We start from the raw sequence: 13,731 nt of genomic DNA, 5'->3' as shown, positions 1-13,731 counted from the left end.
TATCTGTCGGATCAGTATCTGCAGCAGATTTCATCAAATTTGATAAAGTTATTTCGGAGTTATATGACTACTTACAAAACTTCATAAAATATGTAAATGAGCTAATTATTAACTTGACACTGCTCTATGCTTCTCCGTACAATTGGATATTTATCAGATCAACATCTGTAGCAAGTTTCATCAAATTTAACGCTGTAGGCCTAATTTTAGAGTTATATACCTAATTACAAAGCTCATTAAATATGCAAATTAAGCTTTAATTAACTTCACACTACTAAAATGCTTTACACCACAGTTAAATATTAGTCAGATAAGTATCTGCAGCGGATTTCATCACATTTGGCGCAGTTATATCGGAGTTATATGACTAATTACAAAACTTCATAAAATATGCAAATGAGCTGTTTACTAACTTGATACTACCCAATGCCTCTAAGTATAAGTAGATATATATCAGATCAATATTTGTTGCACGTATCATCAAGTTTGGTCCAGGAATTTCAGAGTTATCTCACTAATAACAAAAGTTCATTAAATATGCAAATGAGAAGATAATTGACATGACACTCCCAGCATCACGATAATGTTCTGAGATTGTCATCTGTGAAGAGTTTCATGAAATTTTGTGCAGTATTTCTTGATATATGTCTACACTGTCATTACCGTCTCCATAGGGAAACCATTGTACGGAAAAAAACGATATTGAATAACTTCATTAATATGCAAGCCACACTAACCAAAATCTAATCACTTCTTGCAAGTAGCATATGGTACCTGTCAACCAAACCTGACTTCAATCCGTTCAGGCGTTTTTGAGTTATCACGTAAACAGACAGACTGACACACACACACAATAACATACACACATCCACGAACAGACAGATAGACATCCCTATGACATTAGCCCACGTGTTTACACACGTGAGCTAACAAGTAAATTACCGGTAGAATATTCTGAAAGTCAGTGTTGATTGAAATAATCAAATTATGAGTATCCCTTTCAACTTAATCAAGAAAAGACTCATATGAAATATGGAATGTCTCTCAGAAATGACTTTTTTCTGATTCAAGGTGACTGGATACCTCCTCCTGAGAATGGATGGGCTCCTGATTACACAAAAACACATATTGCGGGACACTATACAATGCTGTTCAACATACGCGGTGGGTTTTTTAAATAACACATCTTTGCAATTCTTTACCGGTTTATATTTCGGAAAGTGTCCTATTTATAAATGGCCGAGGACATCCCTTTGGATCTTATCTTTAGCAATCAAGTGGATTTCTAGAAGGAAATCCCTTGTAACACAAGTACAAGAATATGCCACATTTCTTTCAAGGCCAGAATCGAAAGAGAAGGCGATATTTTTACAGTGTAAATGTCCCACTGGCTGCTCCACCTGACTACAAATCCAAGTATGCTGTACAGCATTTTGTTGAGTCAGACATTTATGTTGCCCCAAATGCGTAATTTTTACCGGTTCATTTTGACATTTCGAAGGTATTCAAGGTATAGAAAAGAAAACATCACAAAACGTCTTTACCCTTACAACATGTCATATCTTGTGTAGTATATTTTATCAGTGTGCGAAGTACGACTGCGCATCTCTCTGATTCGAGAACTCACGCCTGCTTCAGTACGTTGAATAGCGATATGAGAACAGACTTCAACTAGCAAACGAAAAGCGTTTAGATGGCAGGAAAAACGGAGTTAGATGTAAAATGACGAACCAAATGGAGATAATTAAAGGAGTAGGGTACTCATTGAGAAATTTACATCAATAATTTACATATTATAGCATTTAGCTTGCATTTCACCTTGCTTGTCCCAGCAGCTCGTGCCACCCAGATCTCATATATACCAGATGCAGCGGAGGTTAAAATTGTTAAGTTGTGAAACACAATATAAAGGAAATGAAGGCAACTTCACATGTCGTCATACGGCTCTACCTTTGTTAGTGATAAGGTATAGTGAATAGATGAACGTGCTTTCATTATAACGGGAAACTTGCTTCAGATTTTCACGGCATTCGTAGTCAATTTCTTGGAAGAGGCAATGTTTCTCAACGAGAAAGTCGCGCAGCCGCAGACGGGACGACCTCTCCCTTTAAAGTGTAGAGTATATGATGCTGAGATCTGAATACTAGTTCCAATATATACTTAAGGACAACATGCCATTTGAGTAGAGCATGATACCACAGAATCTACAGAGTTTTGAACAAGAATGATAAATATAGTGAAAGGTCGTCATTCTTAATTTGTCTTTTGCAGACGACCCGACCGAACGCATTGATCTCAGTGCAGAAATGCCTGAAAAAGTGGATAAAATGATGACCCGACTGAGAGAACTAGAAGAGGAGGCTGTTCCCGCTATTGACCTCCCGTCGATGAAAGAATCTTCACCAAAGTATTTTAACAATGTGTACTCACCAGGATGGTGTTAACGAACGAACAATATTGCCCCCTTAACGACAAACGTGAGACGTTTAGCACAAATAAATTGTGTTCCAAGAAGTTTAATGATTTGAAAGTACCAGGATGACGGATAAAATGCTGCAGTCAGAACTCGGTCCATAAACAACGGTTGATGCAAGATTTTTTTTTTCTTTGAACTTGTGATTTTATGAATGTTGTAACGAATATAGTGTGTGATGAGTTTGGGTGAAAAGTTTCACACAATGATCCATAATCATTTTGTCCACAAGTTGCGTAGCTGTTATCAAGGGTTAGTTAAAATTTTGCTCATCAACTGGTTTTTTTGTGACTCAAATTTCATATCTCACTCCGACCTCCATATTGTATTGGCTAACCAGCAACTTGTACTGAATTTTAACTTTCTTTCAGTATAAATGCATTAAGTAAGCATAGAATGAAAGAGACAGAAGGAAAACATCTCTGACTAGTGTCGAAATAGCTGACTTGCCTGGACAAATGAATTATGATATATCCATGCGTTTTTCTTCTAATGGTTACAGATACACTTATGTTTCTTAGACTTGGTCACTGGAAGATTGTACAAGGGTAATATAAGATAGAGTGTTTTTAACTTGTTATCTTTTTTTAAGGAAATCGCAGTATCCAACGATATCGTATCATTTTAAGGTATTCATCACCCCCTTCCGTGGATCGAATGGTTCCTTCCAAAAGATTAATCTGCTCACTATTTTACAAACCTATCTCTACCATGGAGCCTGTGGCATCAGATGTATGCATCTGTTTTAATAGAAACTGTTCACAGATATGATCTCTACAAGACAATCATCCAACAATGCAGTTTATGTGTTGACAAATATGTGATATTTTTCAGGCACACAGGTAAACTCTTCTTCAAATTTTTCGGTAATTTAATCACAAAGTAGTATGTGTAACATTAAATGTGAATACTTGTTGGTTTCTGGTAAAGATGTATAACTATGATTGACAATTATTGTAAGCAAAATTTAATGGAAGTATACATTATCTACTGCAAGTTGCAAGTTGTGATCAAAGTAAAAACCACTGTTCATTTGTCAAGTGATCGCTGGTAAATTCCAACCTTGGAAGGAGCACATGTATATTGTGTCTGAGGGATAATTGTTGTTTTTTTGTTTGTGTGTTGTGGAGTGGCCTGATATTATCCATAAGTGGCCATCTTATCAATACAATGTATGAGTTGCACTTGGCTGTACCCCATGTTGTGATGATTTAATTACTAAGTTAATGACCTGTCAACTGTGCGTATATACCAGAGTTTGTATCCATGGTAGGGTACATCTTGCCATCTATCATTCTTATGGATCCAAATCCCTTATCAGTGTTTGGTTTCCTTCGTGAAATATATTTGCTAACATTGATCCATAATATCAAAAAAACATCAGATTTCTTTTCTTGATCAAAGGTCACTACAAATTGATACCAAATATGACTATAATTCTTTCAGTTTTCAAAACTGCCTTCAAAGTTATCTGAGGTTGGTATAGGTCGTGTAAGATCGCGGACTAAAACATTGGCTCCAAAAATACAAACTTATGAGTTCCTCAATTTTGAACAGCTGATTTGGCTTAGGTCGTCCCTAGGGACTAGCATACCAAATTGCAAAGCTATATTGTATCAGACCAGCAGTTCTTGAGAAAGAACTTTTTCCTAAAATTAGTAAAATTTGCTCCTAAAATGCACAATTGTATAGTTTCTCACTATATGAGATTATCTGACTCAGACCATCATAAGGGGCCTGTATACAAAATATCAAAGCTGTCTGACCAGTGGTTTTGATTAAAAAAAATCGACCAAGCCTTTGATGTGACGAGAAGGGTACTGTTTTACCAATTCTTCAATCAATTAGTTTCTTCAAACACTTTCTTTCAATACCAAAATTTAGTTTCTCGAAATGGCATCTTAAATATTATGATATTATCTAAATAAATATTATCATATTATCTTCATAAATCTTGCTCATGATTATAATAATGTAATGATCTAGTAAGTAAAATCTCTATTTATTAATTTTATTAAGCATCCATCAGAACCGTGCTAAGGCGCGAAACATAGCTCCGAAAAGGGTATACACTCAGGACGACGATTCTCACAATGCAATTACTTTTAATGTTTCTGAAGAGAATCGGCTTACAAACTTTTCCGATCACTCAAAAATGTCCAGGCTCAAGACTGTTTTCAGGAAAATGGTATAAGGCAGACTTTCGAAATATAATCATCTGCAGACTAGTTTTCATCGTTGACAAATCCCTTTGAAAGATTAAACCTCATTCCCTCGCCCAATTGCCACTACCTGCGTTTTGCTAACAAATGTGTCATTTATGGAAGTCATCGACCTATGTGAACCGATATAAAGGTCATGAATACAGTTTGTCATTCACATTTTTTTCAATTATTCATGTCCCCATGACGAACACAGGTTGTAAACCTGACTTTGTGTGACAACATTTACCCTTCTCCGCGTATGTAACCTTGAAATTCGGCAACTCTGAAAATTTAACTTGCATCAGCATATAATAGGCGAATATAACATCGTTCTATAGCGGGGGTGAAAAAACATGCACGATAGAGGAATACTCTTTTGCCTTGCCTGTCGATCACCAAAGACAGTAAGTGATTATATAAGGTAAGTCCTGAGATATTCGAAAGTATCGAGAATGACGTACTCTGTGACAGTCACTCTACACAGCAAGATACTACAGGCAGATTTCAGTACATGCCTGTAACAGGGTCTGATAAGTACCTGTAACAGTCTCTAAGAAATAACTTCTAATACAGGACCTGTAAAATTATTCAGATATCAGGGGTGTATGAACAGGTATCAGGCTTTTTATTAAAGGAATGTATACAGTGATATAATTTCTGACTTTATCCAGCTGCTGTGACCATGAGTGAAATACTGCTGTACAAACAGTGGTGTGTCAATGTTAAATTTACAGGGCCTGCTACAGGGTTCTGAAAATTTTCAGATTTCAGGGTGGCCATAATTGTGCACATTAAAAAAATCTCTGCCCCTGTAACAGGTCTGTATTCGCATTGCTGTATACAGTCCTCTAATATAGTGATGGAACAGACAATAATAACAGACAATAAATCAGGGTCTGTACAGGGTCTATCACAGGGTAAATTTTTTCCGGCTGTGTATGCCATACGGTATGAATGAAAACGTACGAAGTGGCCGTTTTTCATAAGTCAGGTTCCAAGGAAAAGTGAAGTGGAAATGTACAGTACCTATGCCATACACCCTACGATACTACAATGGATTTCAGAATTCGATAAACAGGGTGACCATCCAAACCACAAGCATAAACCGTGGAATCGACAGATGACTAAGTGCTATTTATCTAAAAGGTAAATTTCTCATAAAAAATTGAAATTGTGATATAACTGAATAAATAATGGTTTCCATCTTTTAAGAACATCAGGTTCAAAACTATACAAAATTTACTGGAAAAAGTTTTTGAAGATTTTTTATTGATAAAAAACCGAGCACTCAACGCTGATAATATTTATACAACCATTGAATTGAATGCCAATCGTTTGTTTACACTAATGGCGGGGTAATTGACTTATTATCTCACAATGCGTGGCAGGGATAAAGGCCCTCGTGAAAGAAAATAACTTTGAAAAAACGTGCACAAAATGAAGAACATATAACAAAGTTTGTAAAAGTGTATCACTTAGAATCATTTCAAACACGTGACAAAATGGCCTATTCATTTCACATTCATTTAAAGCTGGATAAGACGTTCAAAGAGAAATGGTTGTTCAAGTGTCTGAGTGCGTTCTTATGTATCCTTCAAGTTCTACGTCCAATTCGTATACGTGGATTTTCATGTCTAAATTTCTTATACAGTGCCATATCAAGCTCAGGTAATTCAAGTCCATTTAATCACGATTCATTTACTCGTTTGTCCTTAATAACGTTTTGATATATCGTATCAAGGATTCCATTCACTCGATATGAGTGGTAATAATTAAGCCCTTACTCAAATCATCCTGACATTATACGACTGGTGAAAAACATACCTCTATCTAAGTTAAGAAACGCCACCCATCTTGAACAGTAAAGTTGTTCTTACCTTAAAAACCTGAATGCTCGCTCTATAAAGAAAGAAGGTAGCCTTCGCTATTCGGACACTCATATTCAGTCACGATCGTCCAATCCAGTATGAGTAAATTGTAAATATAACTGTCAAAACTATCCTGAATTTCCTGGTCAAAAGTTTGAAACACTCGACAGGGTACTACTCAATGCGCCCCCACCGTCGTTAAATTCAATTTAATGTCCTCTGGGGCATTTTTTGCACCGTATTATTTTATGTGACCGAGTAAGTTTCAGATTTCTGTGACTCTAATGCAATTGTACATTTCGTTGTAATTGCATGGGATTCTTTGGAGGACATTACTGATTTTACTACTTACAGTATATGAGTAAATCCAGTAACCTCAGTCTCTTGGAGTAAAAATGATTTAGAGAGAGGCACATCCACAGGATGCCATGAGAACAGTGCGAAGTATCTCGCATTGCAATTTGTAAATTTCCACTCTACTGGATATCAGCATCTTCATTCATCAAATACCCGTTGACGCTTTTTGTATGCGGACGCCAATGGTACAAGGTTGTTTTAGCGAACGCTACGCATGCACATGAACACTACATGCTCCAATGGTTAGAGAATTCACAATGCTACTATTGCAACCAGTGTAATAATTAGTAAACCTGCGAATGAACAGTCAACACGTTGAACATCTCTAACATTTGAAAAAATAATCTCGTGTAATGTCAGTTTCACTGCCTCATAAATATTAATGCAACGCCGAGCATCTGCAAAAGTACCAACTGCAACGAGATAAAATGATATGAACTTACACGTACACCCAATGGGTTTAAATTCAGGACAAGTTGGACGCCTTATTGACGTGTACGAAGTGCATGTGCAAGTTCACAGAAAGCAGATGTAATAGTGGGTGTGTATACTCAAGCAAGACACACATTAAAATTCAGGAATTCAAGAGACGACACAGTACTACAGATAAAGCCGCATGATATTTGGTAAAATGATGTAGTCATGTAAATCCGATATATGGCACTATGAAGGTGCACAATAAATGAGTAGACTAACAAATACTGTGATCATGTTTGTAAAGTTTAAGGTTATAAAGTACCTTTAACACGTTGTAAATTATTTTTAATATTTTATAATATAACAGTATTCATCCTTAAATATATCCATGCAGACTATCTAAAGTACAACACCGTTTACACAAACTCAGAGTCTAACAATTTGATGCAATTAAATGTGGAATTCAAAGCGTCGCTAAAAGATGCCCCCGCCCTGGAAAATGAATATTTAACACAACACTATTCGAAATTACGGAAACTTTTCACCTTAGGAAATATATGTAAGCATCATAGAAGATTATCGTCGTTTATGTACAAAAAGTATACATGGTGTACAATGACGGAAATCGTCTCATTTCTAATCTCGAGGCATGTTTACTATTAGGGTAGAATGCACCTCGGGGACAGATATTCAGACTCTCAAACTTTTACAATACTTTTTCTGACCTACAACAGGTGGGAGTTCATTTTAGAGGTATTGGTGTATAAAAACCTTTCACCGTCTTAGTTTTGCGAAATTCGTAAATTTTATTTTTCCCCATACAGTTAACACAGAGATGGCGGCCATTTTGAATCTGGTAATTTGTTTTGCTAGTACGAAAATTTTACCCCCAATTTTACTCTTAAATTTGAAAGAGAGTGGTTGAAATATTCAGTGAGGAAAGTTTGAGCAGATGTTTAAGTTTTAGCTTTCAAGGCGCATACTACTTTAATGTAATCTGAGAAAAAAACGTGACATAAAGTATAGCTTTAAGAATCATTATGTGATGGAGTACATGTGCATTAATCAGTGATTGGAAGTGTAGTGGAAATTGGAAACAGCCTTGCTAATTGCCATGCTCTAACTCCAAAAAGAAGCCTTGTCTTTGGTTGATGCAGTAGAGCTCGAGCATCTCAATTTCCAGGTGGGCTCTTCTATTTACAATCTATTACATTTGTTGTTCACAAAATGAAATTTAGTTTCTACATCAAACTCAACTTATGGTGAAAGAAAGAGAGTAAGAGAAGTAAGAAACTCAGACGACAAATATTATTAATTTTGTTCTTGTCAGATCGAAGATTTTTACAATTATCTTAATTTTGGACGATGATTTTCGGTCATTCCGGGGAGATATGCCATCGCATATGTGCTTCAATTATTTGGATACCTTCAACAATTTGTTCGTTGTTTTCTTACCAAGATTCTGCACGCTGTTCCTATGTGTCTCTATGTTTATGCCTCTACGAATAGTCTTGCCCAGTATCTATGTTACACGAGTTTTATCATCGTTGTCCTTTATATTTCTGACAGGATGTAGTATACAGCCGGCGAATCGCAAACTCTCTCACAGGATGATAATATTTAGTCCCTTTTTAATAAGACAACGTTTTATATCTGATGAAAGCTTTGACGTTTTCGTTGATTTTTTTACAATTTAGCTTGTGTTATGTGACACTAGCCTTATCCTGTAAGTTTGTGAGACAGAATGTCAAACCGTTTGTGATTCCGTCTTAAAGTGGCACTCCCACTTGGTAACATTTTTAAAACACATTTTTTCAATGCCAACGGTCGATATTTGACGTGGCGACTGCGCGCGGATCGCGAGATATCGATAAAAACATGTCATTTCCCGAGCGTATTTTTCACATCCCGAAGTTTTACGATCGTTACAGATTTTGACCCGAAATCCCCCGAAGGTTTGTTGTTGTGCTGATTGACGATATTCTAGGGAGTCTACTATAAGTTCGAACGACGCAATAAATTTAATTCCCACTGCAAAGATTTTTTATACAGCATTATGCCATTACCTCAGGTAAGTTTTGTAAAACTTCTCCTTAGTTTTTGTCGTTTTCATTATTGTAAATCAGTTGTACTATATTTTTAACCAATACCACATAAAACATCAGTTTTACTGTCAAATATTAGCCGCCTCCGATAACTACATTTTGTCGTCTGCCACACAGAACACCGCACGCGTGGTATGCGTCTATGCATACCACTCGGCGGCCGCTATGTATCAACCGCACGTAACTGTGCTAGGTCACCTATGCAAATTCTGGTGGAATTAAAATTTGTTTTCCATTTTTTCTCAGAGTCAGTAAGACTCGGCTTTCCCCAGGGGGCATGACCAATTACCGACGCGACTGGTACTGTGGCATACAGCAGCGTAAGCGTAGACTCGTACTCCATAGCTTAGTTGACAATGAGCCCAGTGCCGAACGTTCGATGTTCGGAAGCTGAATTTAGGTGGGCCACCGGAATTCAAACTTTTACTTTTTGGAGGACATGTTTTTATCGCTATCTCGTGATCCGCGCGCAGTCGCCACGTCAAATATCGACCGTTGGCATTAAAAAATGTGCTTTAAAAATGTTACCAAATGGGAGTGCCACTTTAAGATTTATCCACATGAACAGCAAAGTTCAATTTTAGGTTGCTTTGGTCTCTTTTCATTACTTTTGACTTATTTTTAAATGTATTCTGCTTTCATTTTTACAGGACGAAAATTGACGATGTTTGGTACTTTGTCCCTGCTCCTACTTTTAGGCAGTATCTTTGCGGTGCACATGTATGATGACTGCATCCAGTTAGGAACTCCCCAACGACTGGATTCCTGCTTCAATGAGTCAACATTTAGACCGAAATGCAATTCATTTGCGAGCACGCATGTATCCACCGACGGCGAAAGTCACATTTGGCCTGTAACTGTGATCCTAGGTGCCCTCAGTTTGGAGACTGTTGCATTGACTACGAAGAGGCGTGTCAAAATGGGTCAAATGTCCACCCTGTCGATGATAGCAGCAACAGTGAGGAAAATAATGACTGGTTTGCTCGTGTGTGTACCCGGGTCAGTTCTTCTACTAAATCAAGGTTTCTTGATGGTACGAAAATGCCCCCAATTATGGCAGGATTACGTCGTACGAGAACAGTGCGAGAATGTCACACAACAAGGTATGCCTTATTGTTTTACCAGTTTTGCTAATTGCAACAATTAGATAGATATTGCAAAGCTTTTAATGTAGTTAAATTTTCTAGATGAGCCTAATTGGTTTGGGCGAACACAGTCACCGTACTCACACTTACACGTAGGTAGCTGCAAATGTTACCAGGACCAAACACTACATGTACAATAAAAAAGGCCTCTGCTACTACTCTGGCGTCCACAAGCGCTAGTATGCCCTGCTTTGCAGGGCTATATTATGACGTAGTCAAAGCCGAACATTCTTTATTCATACCGGACAGTAGTAGAGTAAACGTGGACAACTGGGATGAAGTAAGAATTTTACACCCCATTTTATTCATTTATCTACATGAAGCGAAGGAAAAAATTAACCATCCATGTAACTAAAGTATAACCCTGACCTATATACGAACTCACGCACGCGCAGCAGGGGTTTGGCGCAGCCTGAACTAAGCGGGAAATTCCCTGCTGAGCATGTTTATACACGTTCCGAAGGTGGAAGGTGGGAAATTCCGTGTGAGTCATCACCATCAAACTAGCCTATATAAAGGGACTTTTACACCGTTGTCAGTCCGGCCGGTCGCGGAGTCTAGCTGATGTTGAACACGAAGTTCCTATCGGTACGAACTAAATTTCATATCCATTCAATCCATAATGTCTTAAATATCTTTCCAGAGGTGGACTAAATCCTTCTTGTTTTGAATTTCTAGCGCCTGATGAAATATGTCCTGAATAAGTTCTGACCCCGGAGCCTCCTCGTTCCGAAGGGTTGCACCTTTTTCTTGTATTTGTGTAAGCAGCTGTTTATATTGAACGTAATAATGTTTATATTTCTCTCGCTCTTTGATACTCCTGTTTTCCTTGTATCACATCAATAATAACACCTGGTATAGGAGTTAAAGCTAAAAGAACTGGAACTGTCGGAATTGCTGCTATTACAGCAGAGCTTACAAGAATTCCCTTAGTAATATTAAGAGCCATATCAATTCGACCCATCAATTTGTAACTTCGTCGATATGCAGCACTTGTTCTTTCTATGTAATCAGCCAATTGTTCAACGCTTTCAACAACTGAGATGTGCATTTTTACTGTATATGTAAGGGGGATAAAAAATAATTGTAGTAATATAGAAATACAATATGGCAGAAGGAGGAGAAGATATACCACTCAAGGATTTCGATGATGCAAATTTGAATGATGATGATGACGCTACTGCTGAAACATACTTCATAGACGATGATAATGCCCTTGCAGAAGCTGATCCTTTCCTTGCTAGCCCAAAGGTCGATCGTTTGACTGAACTTAGAGCAGATGAAAAATTAAGAATGGTTAATAAATTCTTAGATGAGAATAAAATTACTAATCCGGATGCACTAAATGTATTGGCTATGGAATCTGAGGTTAGGGATGGAAAGCTGTATTATAAAAACCTCAAGCTGTCTAAAGATAGAGGAGGTGGATTTTATAAGCTCACCACATTAATGAGAGAAAAAGGAGGACATGAATTTATGAGAGATGTATTAGGAGGTCGCTCTAGCGCAGAGCCCGAAAATGTGAGTCATACATCGCATTCTAAAGATGTGATAGATGATAAAATACCGGCTGAGAAGATGACGCCAGAAGACATGGGTGTATACAAAGATGAACTGACAGAGTTACGGCAAGATGCTTCTGGTAATGCAGATAAAATACAAGCTTTTGAAAATAAAATCGAACAATGGAACAATCTAAACCCTGAATATAGAGCTTTTGTTGATGAATTAAAGATGGCAAATATGCGTCTTAATGAGCTTTACAGTGAAAGAGATAAAATTATGTCAGAACAGACAGAACTTACACCTGAACTCAGAACAAGACTAGCTAAAATTAATAATCGAATTGAAGTACAACATGATATGATCAGTGGGGCACGTGAAAGACTGGCGTCGACTAGGTCTCTTCGTGATGTAATTTCTGATCCAGAATTATCACTGAGACTGAAGCTGACAGAGTTATTTAAACGAAATGGTATTACAATTGCTGCAATACTGACTGCCCTTGGAATGACAATATCAACAATTGCCTGGCTGTAACTAAAGGAGGAGGGGGAGGAGCGGGAGCAGGGGGAGGAGGAGCAGGAACTGGCGGGTCTGGTTCAGGTCCGCCCAAAGTATATACAAAAGCGAAAGAAATTGTAAAGCAATTTGGCGAATGGTTAAAAACCTTGGCCGCAAAAAGTGCTGCTGCAATACCCGGTTTAATCGGTTCCCTCGTCAGTTTTTATTAAAAACAGCAGGATCGGTGGTCGGATTTGTCGGAGAACAGCTATGGATATTTTTGACTGGATTAACATTAGTCATTATAAATAAAATTATGTATTAATATATGACACCCCTACGGCATCGACATGTTTGGTGAAAAGAATATTGCAAAGTTTCTTTCTAAAAATAAAGACCTGTTTGGTTTCTCTGTCGAATTGGAATGGTGCAAACTCCGACGAGTAAATCGACATATACTTCGAGCAAATCCAGGTGTCCGACTCAAAGATGATAATCTTATCATAACATATTAGCTTTCGTGAAGGAATGTCAAAAGACTAACTTCTTTAAGCGACTAGAATTCATAGCTGTATTCCAGGATACTGAGGATGACCAAGAGGCTCATCATCTCCAAGAATATTGGGTTCTTCGATTGATTCGCGACACAGGCAATCGATTTATCTTCAGGCAGACGGAAATATTTACGTAAAGATGTGATTTTTTCTTCTAAGTCATTATATACACGAAGTGAAATGTAAGATGTGATTTATTTTCTTTTTTTCTTCTACTATATACATTACACGAAAAATGGGGGTACGATAGAACATTATCACCGACTTTCACCAACCGAATACCGAATGGAACAAAGTCAGAAAGAACTCATCACGTGATTGCTCATAATCCAAGTGAGGCAGATCCAGGCCAGACACTTATCATACGATGTCCAAAGTTAGAAAGCGGAGTACTCTTAGTTCCAGATACTTTCGACCTGGTTTTTGATCTCGAAGTAATGGGAGATGAATATAACCGAGTAGTACAAAATGTTGCAAAAAATTTGGTGGAGCGTATGAAACTCACATTTGAGGGCCAGGCACTTTCCGATTTGAGTAAATATAACCTCATTGAATGCTATCGTGATCTCTTCAAACATAAAAAGGAGAGATCGAACATGACACT

This window comes from Ptychodera flava, chromosome 1, assembly GCF_041260155.1.
Source record: "Ptychodera flava strain L36383 chromosome 1, AS_Pfla_20210202, whole genome shotgun sequence".
Taxonomy (NCBI): domain Eukaryota; kingdom Metazoa; phylum Hemichordata; class Enteropneusta; family Ptychoderidae; genus Ptychodera; species Ptychodera flava.
Note: the sequence above shows the minus strand (reverse complement) of the source record.